Genomic DNA, 23,161 nt, shown 5'->3' with positions numbered 1-23,161 from the left:
AGACCCAGGCTGGGTACTGGGTGTACTCCATGTAGACCCAGGCTGGGTACTTGGTGTTCTCCGGGTCGACCCTGGCTGTGTACTTAGGGTGGTTGTTTTGGGAGCAGCCATAGCCAAGGTTGTAGTGCTTGTCGTCGTCTTCTTCTTTTTTTTCCTCCTCTCTCCCTCTGGGTGTGGGTCGGCTTCCCGTCTGTGTGCCCTTGAAGACCTGGCAGGAGCAGAACTTTGGGGCTCTGTTCTGTGGTGGCGGTGGCGGTGGCCCTCTGCACGCGGAGCTCTGTGGTGGTGCTCTGCAGCAGGAGTCGGAGTCATGGCAGCCAGCGATGGTACTGCGGGCACTGTAGTCGCTGACTGCATGACCCGAGCCTGCTGCAGAACAGTGACATATGCGTTGTTGCAGCCCTGCATTACCGAAATCTGGAGTTCCGGCGTAAGATGTTCAACCATGCCCTTGTGAATGGCACTAAAAAAATGTTTGGCCGGCCTCGAGAGCTCCGATTCTATGTTTTCAAGACGCCAGTCGATATTGGACATTTTATCGCACAGCGCCTTGAAACCATTCTGGAATACGGTGCTCAAATGTAAAAATTCGGGCAGGACCGCCCTGTCCGAGGCCCGCTGACGATGTCGGGAAGACCCGAAGGAAGGAGCGACAGAGGCCTCGGCCAGGGGAACATCTGATGGACCGGCTGCCGGTTCGCCAGATTGTGGTGGTGCAGACCTGCTCTCGCTGTGGGATGGCTGCGACGGTTCAGATGGCGCTTCACGAAGGACCGCTTCAGAGGGTCGGACAGTCTCGCGGGTGCTGCTGTGTGTTCTGTGAAAACATAAGGAAACCATTAGTATACTAAATATAACATTTCACATGCGTCATTAATTAACTTTACCGGCGGTATCCATTGCCGCCGTTAATATTAACCTATTTTTAATATTGACACTGCATATGCCGCATCAATATAAAAAAAAGAATGCATTTATTTATTTCAAAATAGTCACCCATGGTTGCGGTTTGTAACGCCCGACAATTACGCTTATCGTTGGAACTGCCATGACGTCACGGTCATGTGACCGAGACGTCATCACAGGTCCTGCGAGCTGAGCAACCATGGGAACATAACCTGCCTTGCAGTAGAAGGTATGCCGTGTCTATTATATTTTAAGTTTTTTTGTGTAAAAAAACTGGGATACACCTGGATGGGCAATATACTACTCCACTATGAAATATTGCCCGGGCATGGCCAATCTACTATCTTTCTGTGTTCTGTATACTTTGGATTTCAGGGAAAAAAATAGGAAGTCAAGCTCACCATTGTAGTAATCCCAGAAGGCTCGGAGCACGGAGCCGCTGTGTCAAGCGTGAGAAGACCAGAAATGAATAAAAAATTCGAGGTCACCGAGGCGTGAAAAGTAAAAACTAAATGCTTTATTCACTTCAATCAGAAGCAGAGGATGAAACATCAGCACAATACAATAAAAACACTATCTACGTGTTTCAGGTCTGATGTTCCCTGTCACCTGAAACGCGTAGATAGTGTCTATTGTATTGTGCTGATGTTTCATCCTCTGCTTATGATTGAAGTGAATAAAAGTATGTATTTTTTACTTTTCACGCCTCGGTGAGCTTGAATTTTTTTCTTCATTTCTATACTTCGTACTTGCCCAAAAAAATGGCTGGGCAATAAGTTACGTGGCTGGAATATAGTACGTGAATATGCATGTTGTAAAAACTAGGTGTCTGCATAGGTACTATACTTACTCTCTGCTGTCAAGGACCGCTCGCAAGAACTGCAAAATACAGTTGTATTTGTAGACAGAGGTCCTTGACGCTGCAGCACCACTACGGATCTGTCCCTCCTTTTTCAGGCCCCTCTTGAAACGGTCCTTCATGGAGCGCCATCTGGTCTTCAATTGTTTAACTGTGTATAAATTTTAAAAAAAAATATAAGTTTTGGAGAAAATATTGAAAACTATTACGCAACCGTGTGCAATCCCAATAGAAGACATCACAGACGGTTGTGTAATCCTGGCATGATGGCTCACAGCAGCATTTTGGAAATACTTACGAAAATTAGCTTTGCCCGTGGGGGAAGCGCTGTCGAAGCCATCCCACAGCGATTGTGCCACCTCTATCCACAAACGGCGCAACACGCCCTGGTCCGCGTGCCGGGGGTCACGGCTGTCCCACAACGGGCCCCGTTCCTCTATGGATGCCACCATCATGTCAATATCCAGTGGGTCATCATGGGCCTGTTGTGAAACCTAGAATAAATGGAAAATATTAATGTTTGCAAGATAAAAATTGTTGTCCCTACCTCCTCCACCTACCACCTCCACCACCCCCCCTCCCACCTCCACCACCCCCCCTCCCACCACCCACCATACCCGCAAAAACAAAAAACTAAAAGAAAAAAAAGGGATAGGTTTGACATAAAAACTTACTCGCCGTCCTGCAACCACAGCTTGGTCCCTTGGTCTCTGCTCCTGCTCCCTCTGTTCCTCCTGGCTCTCCTCCTCACTTGAAGAAGCCTGTAAAATAGTTTACAAAAAGTTGAGTGACCAATCTACAAATGACAGCGAATAGTAAGCAATAGTAGATCATGTATTCACCGGACTCCTCAGCGGTGGGGTGTGGCTTGAGTCGCTGGCCATGACTAATGCAATTCTGAAATAAAGAACAAAATAACATTTATCCTATGCACAATACAGCGGAACATAGTAAAATATTAAAAAAAAAAAAAAAATTACATTTCAACCACAAAGAACATTGCACTCCAACACTCCAACTGAACTAACGCTGAGCAAACAACACTGCCACATTGATTAAAAGAAACAATGGCAGAGACAACACAATGCCAGAGTAAACAAAAGCCTAAAGATAACAAAACAAATATACAAGAGACCCTATGTCGTAATCCCAAAAGAGAGTTTTGTTTAAAAAAAAATGTACAGTATGCACGGAGCGACCCAAAAAACACAATAGATTTTTGAAAGGAAAAAATTAACAACCCCCAAAAATTAAGGGCAGAAACGGCAATAACACACCATACTTTACAATAAAACCGACAGGGCAGGAGACCATAAAAGGCCATACAACGCCATACATCACAACCAGAAACATACAACAATGTCTTTACACAACCACAGTGCAGAACATAATACACAACTTGCAATACAAATTATTACATTTAATAAAAGGGCGCAGAATCATTCTATACTACCATACTTTACAATAAAACCGACAGGGCCGGAGACAATAAAAGGCCACACAACGCCGTACATCACAACCAGAAACATACAACAATGTCTTTACATAACCACAGTGCAGAACATAATACACAACTTGCAATAAAAATTATTACATTTAATAACAGGGCGCAGAATCATTCTATACTACCATACTTTACAATAAAACCACCATGGCCGGAGACAATAAAATTCATATAACGCAAGAATAAAACATCACAACTGAATACAAAAAAACACCACCAAACCAATAAATGGAAAAGAAAAATCTATCCTGGAAAGAACAATAATCAAGGCCGCAGACAATGAAACGCCATCCTATACAACGCCATACATCACAACCAGACTAAAAATACAACAATATCTTTAAACAACCACAGTGCAGAATATAATACACAACTTGCAAAAACAATTTAAAAATAAAACATGTAGAAAATGCACAGAATCATTCTATACTTACATCTCTGGACAGCAGATGAATAAAAGTAGAAGAAGTCTGGTGTGATGTCTTGCCTCTAGATGCTGCAGCAGAAGTGACAAACAATCCAACATTTTCTTTATATATGGGGGATGTTTTTATCACTGTTTTCACTGTCTAGACACTGTCTAGACACTTTTTTGTTTAATTTTATTTAACGACGCATGCGTCGCACAACGCACGCACGACACACACGCGACGCAAGTGCGTTGTCAATTGGTTTCAATGGGAAATTGTAACGCAATGACGACGCACTAGCGACGCAAGTGCGACGCATGCGTTTTTTAGACGCTACAAAAATGCAACATGTAGCGTCTCCGACGCCACCCAGGTGCGGTGAAATGACGCATGCCATGAAAAACACAAATTGTTTGTGAAATACTGCTGTGTGAACAAGTCCCATTTAGGCTTTACCATAACAAAATAATGGGATTGCAGGTTTAAGTCTTAGGCTACGTTCCCACGAGTTTTTGCCTAGTTTTTTTTTTTTTTTACACTTAAAAAAAATGCTAGTAGCTAGTGATGAGCGAGTATACTCGTTGCTCGGGTGACCTCCCGAGTATTTGTTAGTGTTCGGAGGTTTAGTTTTCATCGCCACAGTTGAATGATTTACAGCTATTAGCCAGGCTGAGTACATGTGGGGGTTGCCTGGTTGCTAGGGAATCCCCACATGTAATCAAGCTGGCTAGGAGCCGTAAATCATTCAGCTGAGGCGATGAAAACTAAATTTCCGAACACTAACAAATACTCGGAGGTCACCCAAGCATGCTCGGGAAAACCAGAGCAACGAGTATACTCGCTCATCACTACAAGTAGCCTATTTTATGAATGGGGGCAGAAAATCTGCAACGTCAATAGCTCATCATGAAAACATAGCCTTAGGCCAGGTTCACATTGCGTTACCAGCAGCCCGTTCTACACATGCGTTAACGGGCTGCTGTTAACGCAAGTGCCGATTTGATATAGCGCTAGCGCAGATAGAGCTATCAGATGCTCTATCTGCGCTAGGAGTGACGGACCTGGAAACGCTGCAGCCGCGTCCCAGGGCCCATCACTCAATGACGGCACATCGCAAGCGCGCGCCCATTGTGGGAATGCACTAGCGATGCGTCCAACATAGGGCATAATGGCGGAGTTAATGGACTGCGTTACACCACAGTGTAACATAGTCCGTCTAACAGATGCCATAAACGCAATGTGAACCTGGCTTTAGAGATTTTGTACCCTTTTGGGGCAGTTTCATTGGTCAAAGAGAATAATATATGGTTGATTTCTTTACCTCATGGAGAGAGAGAGTTGGCTTTCCAATGTTAAGCTACTTTCCCACAATGAGCTTTCTTTAAGTAAATTATAAAAAAATGCAAGTAACCCATTTTATTTAATGGGTACAGAAAATCTGCCCATTGGAATGTAGCCTTAAGGGTTCTACAGCACACCACCTCAAATCTCATCTTCCTTTGTGATTGTGGCCATTATTTATATGTGGGGAGACAGGGCTGGCGCCACCATCTGGCGCACCTGGGAAAGTGCTGGGGACCTGGACAGATGGCGGGGTGGCCCACTTAATGTCGGAGCCACCGGCAAGCCATGGGGCCTGTGAACAGGGGGAGAACTGTGCCAGACCGGACCCTGCATCTTAAACTGTTTCAATTACTCACCTCTCCACGGTCTTCGCTGAGTCTCTGTTGTCCCAGTGCAGAGGGCGTGATGACGTCACTGCAGTGTGCCCTCTGTGCAGAGTCAGAAGACTCGTATGAGCAGTGGGGAACGGGTGAAGGGTATTTATTTTTTATGAATGGAGCAATATGGGGGCCATTATTCTCTATGTAGCAATATATGGGGCTCATACTGTATGAAACATTAAATGAGGCCCATTATACTGCATGGAGCAATATATGAGGCCCATTATACTGTATGGAGTAATATATGGGGCTCATTCTCTATGTAGCAATATATGGGGCTCATTATACTGTATGGAGCAATATATGGGGCCCATTCTCTATGTAGCATTATATGGGGCCCACCTGTGATCACTGTATTACCTGTACACTGATATTGTATACTATGTACAGAGCTTCTGTGTATAATGTCACTAGTGACCACTGTATTACCTGTACACTGACAGTAAATACAGAGTTCTTGTGTATAATGTCACTTAGTATTAGGTTTTGGGTTTTTTTTCTCATAATGATCAGTATTGTAGTATTCAGTTCAGTCACTATGTGGTGGTAATATGTGGTCTGGTCATGGTGTGGTGGTATTTGTTCCTTCTATGTGGTATTATTTGGTCAGTTTGTGGTGGTAATATATGGTCTGGCCATGGTGCGATGGCATTTGTCCCTTGTTTGTTGTATTAATGGTCATTTAAATAAAAAATGTGACTCATTCCCTTAAAGAAAAATGCATAAAAATATATTTATATTTGATAGTTTAGAGTAGAGTTGGGTCCGGCCAAAAGAGTCTACCATGTTGTGGTGGCGGCTTAAAAATTTCTTTGGCCAGAACAAAAGCTGCTTACTATTTATTTATTTTTATAGCTCCATTAATTCCATAATGCTGTACATGAGAAAGGGGTTACGTACAGAATGGCTATGTATGTGATCTGGTGTTTGATGGGAACTGTTAATATCTGATTGATGGGGACATGGTGGAGAAGTTGAGTTTTTCCCAAGAGTGGAAGGTTCGAAGGGTAGAGGCGAAGCTGAGGTGGAGCCTGGGCAGAATCTCAAGGGGGCCTGAAAATTTTGCCAGTATGGGGCCCTGAAATTCCTAGTGGCAGCCCTGCCCATTATACCGTATGGAGCAAGATGTGGGGCCCATTATACTGTATGTAGCATTATATGGGTCCCATTATACTGTATGCAGCAATATATGGAGCAATGTATGGGGCTCATTATCCTCCATGTAGCAATATATGGGGCCCATTATACTGTATGGAGCAATATATGTGGTCCATGTTACTGCATGTAGCACTATGTGGGGCCATTATACTATATGGTGCCCATACTAGTGTATGGAGGACTATACTGTCCTGTCTAAAATGATAAGTCTGCAGTCACTGTGCAATGCAAGGATTCGCCGGTTTCTGACCTGTTATAGAATTTACATTACACTGTGTTCCAAATTATTATGAAAATGATATTTTTCTTGGATTTTCTTAAATGGTCGGTGCAAATGACAGTCAGTCTAATAAAAGTCATCACCCGTTAGATTATACATCGAATTTTATTGATAGATTGATAGATAGATTAGCGAAATTAGGATTATTTAGTCTAGAAAAAAGACGACTGAGGGGCGATCTAATAACCATGTATAAGTATATAAGGGGACAATACAAATATCTCGCTGAGGATCTGTTTATACCAAGGAAGGTGACGGGCACAAGGGGGCATTCTTTGCGTCTGGAGGAGAGAAGGTTTTTCCACCAACATAGAAGAGGATTCTTTACTGTTAGGGCAGTGAGAATCTGGAATTGCTTGCCTGAGGAGGTGGTGATGGCGAACTCAGTCGAGGGGTTCAAGAGAGGCCTGGATGTCTTCCTGGAGCAGAACAATATTGTATCATACAATTATTAGGTTCTGTAGAAGGACGTAGATCTGGGGATTTATTATGATGGAATATAGGCTGAACTGGATGGACAAATGTCTTTTTTCGGCCTTACTAACTATGTTACTATGTTACTATGTTACTATTGAAGAAACCTCCCAATGATAACAGTATAATCTCCAAAATAAATAAAAACTCAAAATACACTGTTCCAAATTATTAGGCACAGTAGAATTTCTATACATTTGGTTTGTTTTAAAGAACTGAAAATGCTCATTTGAGGAATTTGCAGCATTAGGAGGTCACATTCACAGAACAAAACAGCTATTTAACCAAAACCTCCTAACAGGCCAAGTCACATGTTAACATAGGACCCCTTTCTTTGATATCACCTTCACAATTCTTGCATCCATTGAACTTGTGAGTTTTTGGAGAGTTACTTTTTGTATTTCGTGGATGAAGTCAGAATAGCCTCCCAGAGCCGCTGTTTTGATGGGAACTGCCTCCCACCCTCATAGATCTTGTGCTTGATGATCCTCCAAAGGTTCTCTGTACGGTTGAGGTCAGGGGAAGATGGTGGCCACACCATGAGTTTATCTCCTTTTATGCCCATAGCAGCCAATGACTCAGAGGTATTCTTTGCAGCATGAGATGGGGCATTGTCATGCATGAAGATGATTTTGCTCCTGAAGGCACGTTTCTGCTTTTTAGACCATGGAAGAAAGTTGTCAGTCAGAAACTCTATTTACTTTTCACACCTTCAGGAACCTTAAAGGGCCCTATCAGCTGTTTCCCCATGATTCTGGCCCAAATGTGACTCCTCCACCTCCTTGCTGACGTCGCAGCCTTGTTGGGACATGGTGGCCATCCACCAACCATCCACTACTCCATCCATCTGGACCATCCAGCGTTGCTTGACACTCATCAGTAAACAAGACTATTTGGAAATTAGTGTTCATGTACAGTGGGGCAAAAAAGTATTTAGTCAGTCAGCAATAGTGCAAGTTCCACCACTTAAAAAGATGAGAGGCGTCTGTAATTTACATCATAGGTAGACCTCAACTATGGGAGACAAACTGAGAAAAAAAAATCCAGAAAATCACATTGTCTGTTTTTTTAACATTTTATTTGCATATTATGGATTTAAAATAAGTATTTGGTCAGAAACAAAATTTCATCTCAATACTTTGTAATATATCCTTTGCTGGCAATGACAGAGGTCAAACGTTTTCTGTAAGTCTTCACAAGGTTGCCACACACTGTTGTTGGTATGTTGGCCCATTCCTCCATGCAGATCTCCTCTAGAGCAGTGATGTTTTTGGCTTTTCGCTTGGCAACACGGACTTTCAACTCCCTCCAAAGGTTTTCTATAGGGTTGAGATCTGGAGACTGGCTAGGCCACTCCAGGACCTTGAAATGCTTCTTACGAAGCCACTCCTTCGTTGCCCTGGTGGTGTGCTTTGGATCATTGTCATATTGACCCAGCGACGTTTCAAATTCAATGCCCTTGCTGATGGAAGGAGGTTTGCACTCAAAATCTCACGATACATGGCCCCATTCATTCTTTCATGTACCCGGATCAGTCGTCCTGGCCCCTTTGCAGAGAAACAGCCCCAAAGCATGATGTTTCTACCACCATGCTTTACAGTAGGTATGGTGTTTGATGGATGCAACTCAGTATTCTTTTTCCTCCAAACACGACAAGTTGTGTTTCTACCAAACAGTTCCAGTTTGGTTTCATCAGACCATAGGACATTCTCCCAAAACTCCTCTGGATCATCCAAATGCTCTCTAGCAAACTTCAGATGGGCCCGGACATGTACTGGCTTAAGCAGTGGGACACGTCTGGCACTGCAGGATCTGAGTCCATGGTGGCGTAGTGTGTTACTTATGGTAGGCCTTGTTACATTGGTCCCAGCTCTCTGCAGTTCATTCACTAGGTCCCCCCGCGTGGTTCTGGGATTTTTGCTCACCGTTCTTGTGATCATTCTGACCCCACGGGGTGGGATTTTGCGTGGAGCCCCAGATCGAGGGAGATTATCAGTGGTCTTGTATGTCTTCCATTTTCTAATTATTGCTCCCACTGTTGATTTCTTCACTCCAAGCTGGTTGGCTATTGCAGATTCAGTCTTCCCAGCCTGGTGCAGGGCTACAATTTTGTTTCTGGTGTCCTTTGACAGCTCTTTGGTCTTCACCATAGTGGAGTTTGGAGTCAGACTGTTTGAGGGTGTGCACAGGTGTCTTTTTATACTGATAACAAGTTTAACCCCTTAGTGACAGAGCCAATTTGGTACTTAATGACCAGGCCAATTTTTGCAATTCTGACCACTGTCACTTTATGAGGTTATAACTCTGGAACGCTTCAACGGATCCCGCTGATTCTGAGACTGTTTTTTCGTGACATATTGTACTTTATGTTAGTGGTAACATTTCTTCGATATTACTTGCGATTATTTATGAAAAAAACGGAAATATGGCGAAAATTTTTAAAATTTTGCAATTTTCAAACTTTGTATTTTTATGCCCTTAAATCAGAGAGATATGTCATGAAAAATAGTTAATAAATAACATGTTCCACATGTCTACTTTACATCAGCACAATTTTGGAAACAAAATTTTTTTTTGTTAGGGAGTTATAAGGGTTAAAAGTTGACCAGCGATTTGTCATTTTTACAACACCATTTTTTTTTAGGGACCACATCACATTTGAAGTCATTTTGAGGGGTCTATATGATAGAAAATAATGAAGTGTGACACCATTCTAAAAACTACACCCCTCAAGGTTCTCAAAACCACATTCAAGAAGTTTATTAACCCTTTACGTGCTTCACAGGAACTGAAACAATGTGGAAGGAAAAAATGAACATTTAACTTTTTTTTGCAAACATCTTAATTCAGAACCATTTTTTTTATTTTCACAAGTGTAAAAACAGAAATGTAACCATAAATTTTGTTATGCAATTTCTCCTGAATACGCCAATACCCCATATGTGGGGGTAAACCACTGTTAGGGCGCACCGCAGAACTTAGAAGTGAAGGAGCGCCGTTTGACTTTTTCAATGCAGAATTGGCTGGAATTGAGATCGGACGCCATGTCACGTTTAGAGAGCCCCTGATGTGCCTAAACAGTGGAAACTCCCCACAAGTGACACCATTTTGGAAACTAGACCCCTTAAGGAACTTATCTAGATGTGTGGTGAGCACTTTGAACCCCCAAGTGCTTCACAGAAGTTTATAACGTAGAGCCGTGAAAATAAAAAATCGCTTTTGTTTACACAAAAATGATCTTTTCGCCCACAAATTCTTATTTTCACAAGGGTAACAGGAGAAATTAGACCACAAAAGTTGTTGTGCGATTTCTCCTGAATACGTCGATACCCCATATGTGAGGGTAAACCACTGTTTGGGTGCACCGCAGAGCTTGGAAGTGTAGGAGTGCCGTTTTACTTTTTCAATGTTGAATTGGCTGGAATTGAGATTGGACGCCATGTCGCGTTTGGAGAGCCCCTGATGTGCCTAAACAGTGGAAAGCCCCCACAAGTGACACCATTTTGGAAACTAGACCCCCCATGGAACTTATCTAGATGTGTGGTGAGAACCTTGAATGCCCAAGTGCTTCACAGAAGTTTATAATGCAGAGCCGTGAAAATAAAAAATATTTTTTTTTTCCACAAAAAAGATTTTTTAGCCACCAAATTTTTATTTTCACAAGGGTAACAAGAGAAATTGGACCACTAAAGTTGTTGTCCAATTTGTCCTGAGTATGCTGGTACCCCATATGTGGGGGTAAACCACTGTTTGGGCGCACGGCAGAGCTCGGAAGGAAGGAGCGCCGTTTTGGAATGCAGACTTTGATAGAATGGTCTGCGGGTATTATGTTGCGTTTGCAGAGCCCCTGATGTACCTAACCAGTAGAAACCCTCCACAAGTGACCCCATTTTGGAAACTAGACCCCCCAAGGAACTTATCTAGATGTGTGGTGAGAACTTTGAATGCCCAGGTGCTTCACAGAAGTTTAGAATGCAGAGTCGTGAAAATAAAAAATATTTTTTTTTCCACAAAAAAGATATTGTAGCCCCCAAGTTTTATCCCAATTTATCCCGAGTACGCTGATGCCCCATATGTGGGGGTAACCCACTGTTTGGGCGCACGGCAGAGCTCAGAAGGGAGGGAGCACCATTTGACTTTTTGAGCGCAAAATTGGCTGTCGTGTTTGGAGACCCCCTGATGTACCTAAACAGTGGAAACCCCCCAATTCTAGCTCCAACCCTAACCCCAACACACCCCTAACCCTAATCCCAACCTGATCCATAATCCTAATCACTAACCCTAACCATAATCACAACCCTTACCCCAAAACAACCCTAATGTCAACCCTAACCATAACCCTAATGAAAACCCTAAATCCAACACACCCCTAATCCTAATCTCAACCCTAACCTCAAACCTAACCCTAATCCCAATACACCCCTAATCACAACCCTAACCTTAACTCTAATCCCAAACCTAACCCTAATCCCAAGCGTAACCCCAATGCCAACCCTAACCCTAATACCAACCCTAATCCAAACCCTAACCCTAATCCCAGCTCTAACCCTAACTTTAGCCCCAACCCTAGCCCTAACTTTAGCCCCAACCCTAACCCTAGCCCTAGGGCTACTTTCACACTTGCGTCGTTTGGCATTCCGTCGCAATCCGTCGTTTTGGACAAGAAACGGATCCTGCAAATGTGCCCGCAGGATGCGTTTTTTGCCCATAGACTTGTATTGCCGACGGATCGTGACGGATGGCCACACGTCGCGTCCGTCGTGCACTGGATCAGTTGTGTTTTGGCGGAGCGTCGGCACAAAAAAACGTTCAATGAAACGTTTTTTTGTACGTCGCATCCGCCATTTCTGACCGCGCATGCGTGGCCGTAACTCCGCCCCCTCCTCCCCAGGACATAGATTGGGCAGCGGATGTGTTGAAAAACTACAGCTGCTGCCCACGTTGTGCACAATTTTCACAACGTGCGTCGGTATGTCGGGCCGACGCATTGCGACGGCCCCGTACCGACGTAAGTGTGAAAGAAGCCTAACCCTAAATTTAGTCCCAACCCTAACCCTAAATTTAGCCCCAACCCTAGCCCTAACCCTACCTCTAACCCTACCCCTAACCCTACCCCTAACCCTAACCCTAATTTTAGCCCCAACTGCTGTTCTCCTGCCGGCCGGCAGATGGAGACAGATGGCGGGCGCACTGGGCATGCGTCCGCCATGTTCTGCTGCCGGCGGCCAGGAGGAGCAGCAAGAGGATCCAGGGACCTAGGTGAGTATGCTAGGGTCCCCGAATCCCCCTATTTCTCTGTCCTCTGATGTGCGATCACATCAGAGGACAGAGAATTACACTTTACTTTTTTTTTTTTTTTGCGGTCGCCGGTAAACAGTTAATTACCGGCGATCGCAAAACAGGGGTCGGTAATACCGACCCCGATCATGCTCTTTGGGGTCTCGGCTACCCCCGGCAGCCGAGACCCCAAAGATTCTCCCGGTGCCGGCCGGCTGGCGCACTGCGCATGCGCCCGCCATTTTGAAGATGGCGGCGCCCACCGGGAGACACGAGGAGCATCGGGGGAGCTAGGTGAGTATTGGGGGGCCACCTGGCACCCCTTTTCTCTGTCCTCCGATGTGCGATCACATCAGAGGACAGAGAAATTAAAGAGATCGCTTTTTTTTTTTTTTTGCGATCGCCGGTAAACGGTTAATTACCGGCGATCGCAAATGCGGGGTGGGTTAAAAACCCCCCGAATCATGTTCTCTGGGGTCTCGGCTACCCTCGGCAGCCGAGACCCCGGAGAAAATCGGAGAAAATATGGACTTTTTCCACAGCGCCGTTAATTAACGGCGCTGTGGTTTAAGTACCCTTAGCGGCCGCCGTTAAAAGGCGTATCGGCGGTCGCTAAGGGGTTAAACAGGTGCTATTACTACAGGTAATGAGTGGAGGAAAGAGGAGACTCTTAAAGAAGAAGTTACAAGTCTGTGAGAGCCAGAAATCTTGATTGTTTGTTTCTGACCAAATACTTATTTTCCATCATAATATGCAAATAAAATGATAAAAAAAACAGACAATGTGATTTTCTGGATTTTTTTTTCTCAGTTTGTCTCCCATAGTTGAGGTCTACCTATGATGTAAATTACAGACGCCTCTCATCTTTTTAAGTGGTGGAACTTGCACTATTGCTGACTGACTAAATACTTTTTTGCCCCACTGTATGTCTGGGCTCACATTAAACATTTCTGCTTCTGAACACTGTTTAAGGGTGGCTGAATATTAGGTTTATGCACCATAGCAAGCCTTTGAAGGATCCTACACCTTGAGGTTCAAGGGACTCCAGAGGCACCAGCAGCTTCAAATAACTGCTGCTTTGTAATGGTATTTTGGCAGCTGCTCTCTTAATCCCATGAATTTGTCTGGCAGAAACCTTCCTCATTATGCCTTTATCTGCATGAACTCTGTCTGTGCTCTGTTTCAGTCACAAATCTATTCACAGTATGATGACTACTCTTAAGTTTTAGTGGAATATCTAATGTTTTCATACCTTGTCCAAGGCATTGCACTATTTAATGCTTTTCAGCAGCAGAGAGATCCTTTTTAGTTCCCATATTACTTCACACCTGTGGCCTGCTTAATAATGTGAAACATCATTTTTAGAGGGACACTGTCACCTGAATTTGGAGGGAACAATCTTCAGCCATGGAGGCGGGGTTTTTGGGTGTTTGATTCACCCTTTCCTTACCCACTGGCTGCATGCTGGCTGCAATATTGGATTGAAGTTCATTCTCTGTCCTCCGTAGTACATGCCTGCACTATGGATGAATCAAACACCCAAAAACCCCGCCTCCATGGCTGAAGATTGTTCCCTCCAAATTCAGGTGACAGTGTTCCTTTAAGTAGTTTTCCTTTAATTAGAATCACCTGGAAAACTAATTATCACGTGTTTTTTTTTTATCAGATAGATTTTTATTATCCGCAAAGAATAAACAATCAGAATATTTCTCATGGCAATGTTTCATTAAACATTTACAGATAACTTTTTCCCCCCCGACCCAGAGCCCCCCCACCCTGCCCAACCCGAGACCTCAGCCAGAGCCACCCCACTTCCCATCATCATACAACCATTTGAATAAACATCCGTTATATTTCCATTGAATACTAGGTTCCCTATATTCTCATTTATCATCCTAATTCAAGTCCATCCACGGTTGCCACAGCTTGTGGAAGATGTCCAGCTTATTCCTTTTGGTGTAGATACTTTTCTCCAAAGTAAGTATATGCTCCGCTTGCTTAAGAAAGTCTCTTCTTGTTGGAGGTTCCTCTCTAATCCAAAATTTGGCGATCAATTTCCTAGCAATGAATAACAATCGTGCAATAGCTATTTTAAACATGTTGTCCGTAACAATTTCCTCCACATATCCCAATATGCAAGTCAGTGGAACCCTAGGGACAGAACATCCATACACCAGTTCAATACGATTTAAAACAACTATCCAGAAGGAGGACAGTCTAGGGCACTGCCACATCATATGCAATATCCCCGCCTGGGATTGTGAGCACCGAGGGCAGTCCGAGTTCTGCCTAAGCCCAGCCTTGAACAACCTGTCAGGGGTTCTATAGGCCCTATGGATTACGAATAACTGTGATAGCCTGCCTGGTTCACTCATTGATATCTTGGGCACATATTCTAGGACCGACTCCCATCTATCATTGTCAATTATTCCCAATTCAGCTTCCCATTTCCCTTTGGCTCGGATGGGATATTTTTCCAGGAAAGAAAAAAGTAGAAACCCATATATTTCTGAAATCGCCCCCTTCGTGCAGCTATTCTTAAGGATATAGTCGATCATGAGATCAATCTGTACCACTATGGCTCCCCTTTTATTCTGTGCCTGATAAGCATGAGAGATACGATTATACTGGAACAATTCAGACCGTGGCAACTGAAATTCTTCCTGCAACTCCTCAAATGTTTTAAGTCTGCCCTGACTTATCAGCTGCCCCAGCCATTTAATACCTGCTGCAGACCAAAAGTGAAAACCCTCCCTCTGCCTAAATTCCGGTAGATAAATGTTGTCCCAAATAGGCGAGAATCTGGTGAACCCACTCACTTCCCTAATGAGTTTGACTTTTTCCCATACTCTGTGAATTAATTTGATAGTGCACCCATGTGAACCCATTTTTTTGAATTGTCCTCCCTCCAAACTGTCACTCAAAACGTCTGCCTGTAGTAAGAACCTCAAGCTATTAGGTATTTGCACACTCCCTGCCTCCTCCCCCCATCCTTTGAGATGTTGACACTGTGCTGCTAAGAAGTATAGCCATGGATTAGGAAGTGCAAGACCCCCCTCTGTTTTGGCCCTCTGAAGTATCTCCTGTTTAAACCTAGGACTCTTTCCTCCCCATATTAATTCCCCAAACAAAGACCTAATCTTACGGAATCTGCATTGTGTAATCCAAATGGGAGAGTTATGTAGCACGTACAACAACTGTGGCATTACAATCATCTTTAAGAGGTTCACCCTACCAACCACCGATAAATGTAATTTGTTCCATGCCGCAATCTTGGTACGAATTTTCTGCATTAATGGACTTAAATTCAGTTCCTCAAAGGTAGTTAGAGGAAGAGCAATCTGAATACCCAAATATTTGAATTTTTGAACAATCTTTAATTTTGTGGTTATCGCCCTCTCTCCACTGCCCATACTGTCCCCCTCAATCAACAACATACAAGACTTATCCCAGTTTATTGTGAGACCCGAAAACCGACCAAACTCCTCAATCAAAGCAACCGCATTGCACAGGGACCTTTCAGAATCCTCCAGGAACAACAAAATATCGTCAGCATATAATGCAATTTTGTCTTCCCTCCTACCATAGATGTAACCTCTAACCTCCTGAGCACCTCTTATTTTAGCCGCTAACGGCTCCACGGCCAGAGCGAAGAGCAACGGGGACAGCGGACACCCCTGTCTGGTACCCCTAAACAGCGGGAAACTCTCTGACAAATTATTATTAACTCTAATTTTTGCCATTGGGAACGAGTACAGCAACTTAACCCAGGAGATGAATTTTGGACCAAACCCCAGGCGATCCAGTACCGACCACAAGTAACTCCACTCCACACAATCAAAGGCCTTGTGGGCATCTAAAGACACCACAACTCTTTTTCCGGCATTGTCTGCAGGAATTTGCATATTTAAAAATAGCCTTCTCAAGTTAATTGCCGTGGATTTATTGGGCATAAAGCCAGACTGGTCTGGGTGAATCAATTTATCGATCACTTGGGTCAGCCTGTTCGCCAGGGCCTTCGCCAAAATCTTTATGTCAGCCGTTAGAAGTGAAATTGGTCTATACGACTCCGGCTGTTGAGGATCTTTATCAGCTTTATGAATAACCACCACGATGGCCTCTCTCATTGATGGGGGCAGCACTCCCCTCTCCAACGACTCAGAGAACACTCGCTCCAATTTGGGCATTAACTCTGCATTAAGAATTTTATAAACCTCTACTGGGATACCGTCCGTCCCCGGAGCCTTGCCCCCCGCCATATTCGCCAAAGCCGCCTTCAATTCTTCCTCCCCAAGCGGTCTATCCATCCACTCCCTTTCCTCTCTACCTAGTCTGGGTAAGTCAACCTCTTTCAGATATCTATTCATTTCCTCAGGACTTTTATCCACCCTAGAGGAATATAATTTACTATAAAATCTCCGAAAAACGTCTAAAATTTCCCCCCCCTGAGTAACCGTTTTACCTTCCTCTGTTCTTATGGAGTATACATGTGAAGAATCCCGCTGCGCAGAAACCACCACCGAGAGCAAATGTCCTACCTTCTCTCCCTCAGAATAAAATGTTTCCTTTTGAAAGGCTCTCAACCTATCTGCCCTACGCATATGGAGTTCATCGACCGCTACCTGAGCCGCCCTCATACGAAGTTGTGCTTCTCTTGAATTCTGAGAGGCCAGTGTCTCTTCCGCCACCCTCAGTTCCTCCATCACTGCATTGTCTTGAATTTTAGACTTAGTTTTATGTCTCGAGATGTCCCGGAATAAAATTCCTCTCAGGTATGCCTTCATGGTGTCCCACACTACAAGATTCCCCGCACTCCCTTCATTTATCCTGAAAAACTCCCCGAGTTCAGTTCCCACCTGTTCCATATCCAAATACTGTAGCCAGGAGGGGTGAAATTTCCATCCCAACCCCGTCAGACCACTCTTCCCAGTCATTTGTACAGAGACCAGTACTGGGCTATGGTCCGATATTACTCTAGGCCTATACTCCACCTCATGTATTAGATTATTCACCCCCCCATTTCCCAAAGCCACATCAATGCGAGATAAAGATCCGTATGTTGCTGAATAACATGAGTAGGCATATGTCCTAGGATTACGCACCAGCCACAAATCTATCCATCCTATTTCTCTTAGATAATTTCCAAAAGGAGTAGAGTTCCCTTCACTTCTCAACTCTGCATGTCTACCCTTGTCCCAGTGATCATTAGATATATTGTTCACATCCCCCACTATAAGGAGGGGCACCCCATCCCACCTACCCGTAATTTCCAGAATCTCCTGTATCTTTTTCTTGGAATATGGTGGTGGAATATAAATTGACACAATACAAATTAACCTGTTAAATATCTTGCATACTAAAAACACAAATTGGCCGTCTTTATCGGTGGTTACCTCAATCTCTTCAAACGGAACACTAACGTGTATCATAATTGACACACCTCTGGCATAATTTGAGAACGTTGAGTGATACGCCTTTCTCACCCATCTCTTCTGTAGAATAGCAACCTTTTCCTTCACTAGGTGAGTTTCCTGCAGACATATCACTGAAGGCCTCTGTTTCAGTACATATTGGAAAATAGCTGTTCTTTTAGTAGCATTTGCAAGGCCCCTAACATTCCAACTTAGGATTTTAACCTCCCCACCCATTATAGCTTATAGAAACAATGAATGAGTTCAAGCTCCCTAAGGTCTCAACCCCAACTCCCACCCCCTCCCTCCTCCCCCCCCCCATCCCCAATTCCCAACTGAAATAACTCTCTATCTCTCCCCTCTCTTTAAGCCCACCCAACTCCTCTCTACTCTTAGAATATCAAAATAAACTCTCCCTCTCAATTTGAGATCTGGGAACGCTGTTTCACAGCCTAACGATAAAAACTCTGCGTTCCTTCAGCTCCCCCGCCCACCATAGCCAAAATGCAAATTTCGTTGCGCCGCCGAACACAACCTGATGATATCAATATACCATAAAGTCACAGTATAAGTACCAGTTAACTATCAAACCAAACATAACAGTGAAGGGTTAACAATTGCCTCAGTAGCACTTAAATCAGTTTCAGCGGGTCTGCCCCGTTTTGACATGCTTAGTATTGAGATCCAGCCATTGTGACGCCTCCTCTGGATTTTGGAAAAAATGCACCCGATCCAGAGCCACCACCCTTAATTTTGCTGGGTAAATCATTGAATAACGGACATCTAAGTCTCGCAACCTCCTCTTGACCTCTCCAAACTTCATCCGAAGCTTTTGGACCGCCGCAGAGTAATCCGGATAAAGGGAGACCCGATTACCATCAATGGTCAGCTCATCACAATTCCTGGCTTTCCTCAACAAAATGTCTCGGTCCTGATAGTTCAGAATTTTAGCCAAGATAACTCTTGGGGCCGAGCCGGGGGGGAGGGGTCTGGTGGGCACACGGTGCGCTCTTTCAACGGCAAACATCTTAGTAAGGCCATCTCCACCCACAGCGTTTTTTAGCCATGCCTCAATATAAGCCGTGGGGTTGCTCCCTTCCGCCTTTTCTGGGACCCCCACAATCCTTAGGTTGTTCCTGCGGGATCGGTTTTCAAGGTCATCAGTCTTAAACTCCAGATCAGCAATACGTTGAATATACTTTTTTTCCCTGTTTAACAATTCACCAATCCGATCTTCTGCACTCCCAACCCTTTCTTCCACCTCTTCCACTCTCTTTTCAACTTTACGCATAGCAGAGTTTAAAGCGACCATCTCTCCCTTTAATTCATCCGCTCGTAGGTTTAGAGCCCCCAGGGCAGACTTACAGTACATCACCACTGAAAATATGTCCTTCAGAGTCGGCTCCTCCATTTCTGGCATGTCAGACTGTGCAGGCAGAACAGCTCCTGCGGCCCTTGTAGGAGATCCCTGGTCTGACCCACTGCACTGTAGCTGAGCCCCTCCTTCCTGCTGATCTCCGGGGGCACCAGCTGCTCCAGACTCCACACTTCCAGCCTCTGACTGTAGATTTACAGCCTCCTCTGACCTGGCAAATCGCTCCAACTTAGCAATCACATCCATCTTCCTCTGATAAGCAGCGCTTGCCCTCGCCGCCTCCTCTGCAGTCTCAGCGCCATCTTGGGCCTGTGAGCTTCCCGCAGCTGTCAGCTCCTTCTGTCTCCTGCGTGTCATCCTCAGATAAGATTCCGTTCCTTCGGGTCACACCTCGCTCCCCGAGACTATGTGCACTCCTGAGAGTATGATTTGCGCTCGGCGGCGCCTCTAAGGGGTTAATACAGAGATAATGAAGCGGGAGAGCTCTGTTGCACGTCTGTTCACATCGCCTGCTAGGCCACGCCCAATTATCACGTGTTTAAGATTGATTTCAGTGATCCATTGAGCCCTGAGACACAATACCATCCATGAGTTTATTTGAAAAACAAAACAATTAAATCTTTGACACTTAAATCCAATTTGCATAATAATTTGGAACACTGTAGATATGACTCATGTAATGTAAGAAGTGAAATTTTTGGCACTGTACTATATCTATATTTCTCTGCCGTATCTGTGCATCATGAATCGTATTTGTTAACCCCTTCCCGACCTGTGACAGCGTATGAGTCATGAAAGTCTGTGCCAATCCGACCTGTGACGCATATGCTGTGTCACAGAATGATCGCGTCCCTGCAGGTCGGGTGAAAGGGTTAACTGTAATTTCACCTGACCTACAGGGGCAGTGGCTTCAACCAAACCTATCACAGCGATCAAAATAAAAAAAATAATAAACACCCCCCTTTATCATTACCATAGGTAGGGACAAGAAAATATATTTACTTTTATTTTTCCACTAGGATTAGGGTTAGAACTAGGGTTAGGGTTAGAACTAGGCTATGTGCACACAGTGGGATTCATAGCAGTTTTCCATCACGTTTACAGCTGTGCCCATGGTGCGGAAAATACCGCGCAAGAACGCGTTGTATTTTCCGCAGCATGTCAATTCTTTAGGGTAGGGGTGTGTTGGGATTAGTGATGGAGTTAGAATTGAGGGGTTTCCACTGTTTAGGCACATCAGGGGTCTCCAATCGCGACATGGCGCCACCATTGATTTCAGCCAATCTTGCGTTCAAAAAGTAATGGTGGGGTGTGGCTATGTAGCCGAAGGAAGTGGACGCACCTTAGGAGAGCTCCTACCATCCTGTGGAAATCCTGCTAATTAGACCCCCTTTAGTGCGGTTCTTTGGGCTGATTTGTGGTCCCTTTGGACCATGAAGACATCTGGCTGCCGTGGGAGTTCAAGAGGGGTGCGGAGGAGAGCTAAACTTGGCGGAGTCTGAGGGAGCACGAGGATCGGAGTACAGCGGCGGCCATCTTGCCAGCGCGCGCTCTGATAACACAGAGCGGCGCCGACTTCTCCTCAGTGCCGGAGTCTCCCCTGACGTTCTGGGGATCTCTGGTGTGCATGTTACAGACTGCAGGCTTTGGTGTGGCGAGCGGGGGGGACTGTGGAGCGGTGCTGGCGGTGGAGGTGACTCACCCATAAGCGCGCTCTCTGACAGTGGAAACGCGTCGCAGAAGTCCATAGCTGCAGCACTATTGGGAAGGTGAGCACACATCCTGGGCTTGTTACTGAGGTGACGAGCAGTGAGTGCTCTGAAAGACTGGGCCCTGCGTTCCCCTGTCTGAGAGACATCTGTCCCATTGGTGCTTGAGATTTGGAGGGTCTGGCCCCCCTCCTAAAAGCCTCTCCTGTCGGTGCTGTGGGGTCCCCCCCTGTTCTCCAGACATATTGGAATATTAGAGGAATTAACCCCCTTCTTGCTGCTTCCCCCCCCTGTGGAGACTGAGCGAACTAACGCCATAACATCACAGAGATTAACCCTTTCCTGCTGCTCCCCCCATGGTGACTGAGACTGCACGTGTGTTGAAGTAAATTGCATGTCCAGTGGTCTCTTGAGGTATAATCTTGTGCCTAATAATACGGGACCTGAGGTTGAAGTCTAACCTGCCTATAATTACCTCTAAGACCGCCTTGTGGAGTCCCTTTGTCTGCCTACCATGCAACACTCGAGGAGCAGCGGCTGCTGAAAAACTAAAAAAAATACGCCAAGGACGATCCTCCTGATAATGCGCGCAATCTTAGAAATAATCCTGCACCATCTCAGCGCAAAGGTCGTCCCTCTGATAGTAATGAGGAGGGAGAACAAGATGAACTAACTCTTAAAGGGACAATGTCACCTGAATTTGGAGGGAACAATCTTCAGCCATGGAGGCGGGGTTTTGGGCTTTTTGATTGACCCTTTCCTTACCCGCTGGCTGCATGCTGGCTGCAATATTGGATTGAAGTTCATTCTCTTTCCTCCGTAGTACATGCCTGCACAAGGCAATCTTGCCTTGCCCAGGCGTGTACTATGAAGGACAGAGAATGAACTTCAATCCAATATTGCAGCCAGCATGTAAGGAAAGGGTGAATCAAAAACCCCAAAACCCCGCCTCCATGGCTGAAGATTGTTCCCTCCAAATTCAGGTGACAGTGTCCCTTTGAACAGGCATCCGAGCAGTTAATGCAGGCTATCTCCCTAACTAGATCATCTCTTAGGGTACCGTCACACAGTGGCATTTTGATCGCTACGACGGCACGATTCATGACGTTCCAGCGATATATCTGTGACGTTCCAGCGATCTCTCTGTGTCTGACACGCTACTGCGATCAGGGACCCCGCTGAGAATCGTACGTCGTAGCAGATCGTTTGAAACTTTCTTTCGTCGTCTAGTGTCCCGCTGTGGCGGCATGATCGCATGGTGTAACAAAGGTGTGCACGATATTGTATACGATGTGCGCATAGTAACCAACGGCTTCTACATCGCACATACGTCATGAAATTATCGCTCCAGCGTCGTACATTGCAAAGTGTGACAGCAGTCTACGACGCTGGAGCGATATTGTTACGATGCTGGAGCGTCACGGATCGTGGCATCGTAGCGATCAAAATGCCACTGTGTGACGGTACCCTTACGGAGAAAATAGAAGATGTGCATACTGAAGTGGGCCGCCTGCGACAAGACATGCAAACTATGAGAGGGCGTATATCGGAGGTTGAAACGAGGGTGTCTCATATAGAAGACACTATCACTCCTATGGAGGCTAAACTGACAAAAGCTGCTGGCTCCGTCAATGCCTGGAAGCAGAAGGCAGATGATTTGGAAAACAGACTATGCCGCAACAATATCCGAATTATAGGTCTCCCGGAGCGGTCGGAGGGTCAGCAGCCCGAGCAATTTCTGGAGGATTGGCTTAAATCTTCGCTAGGAGACGGATTCTCCTCAACATTCTCGGTGGAGAGGGCCCATAGAGTCCCGACAAGGCCTCTTCCTCCTGGAGCTCCGCCACGACCTTTTCTGGCACGTCTCCTTAATTGTGGAGACAGGGATGCCGTTCTTCGTTTGGCGCGGCAGAAGGGCCTCATTAAATTTAATAATGCTATCATATCGATTTTTCCAGACTTTTCCATGGAGCTCCAGAAGCAGCGGTCACAATTTATGGATATCAAGAAACAACTTAGAGATAAGAACATCATCTACTCCATGCTTTATCCAGCCCGGCTCCGTATTGTCCAT

At 45.0% G+C, this 23,161-nt stretch overlaps 1 protein-coding gene across 1 annotated transcript in view; it reads left to right on the top strand.

The window, feature by feature from the left end:
* Positions 1-23,161, top strand: part of TMEM62 (transmembrane protein 62) — a 134,654-nt gene that overhangs the window by 105,806 nt on the left and 5,687 nt on the right. The window lies entirely within an intron of this gene.

The sequence above is a fragment of the Ranitomeya imitator genome, chromosome 1 (genome assembly GCF_032444005.1).
Source record: "Ranitomeya imitator isolate aRanImi1 chromosome 1, aRanImi1.pri, whole genome shotgun sequence".
Classification (NCBI taxonomy): domain Eukaryota; kingdom Metazoa; phylum Chordata; class Amphibia; order Anura; family Dendrobatidae; genus Ranitomeya; species Ranitomeya imitator.
The sequence above is the reverse complement of the archived record's forward strand: the minus strand, read 5'-3'. Positions and strand labels throughout refer to the sequence as shown.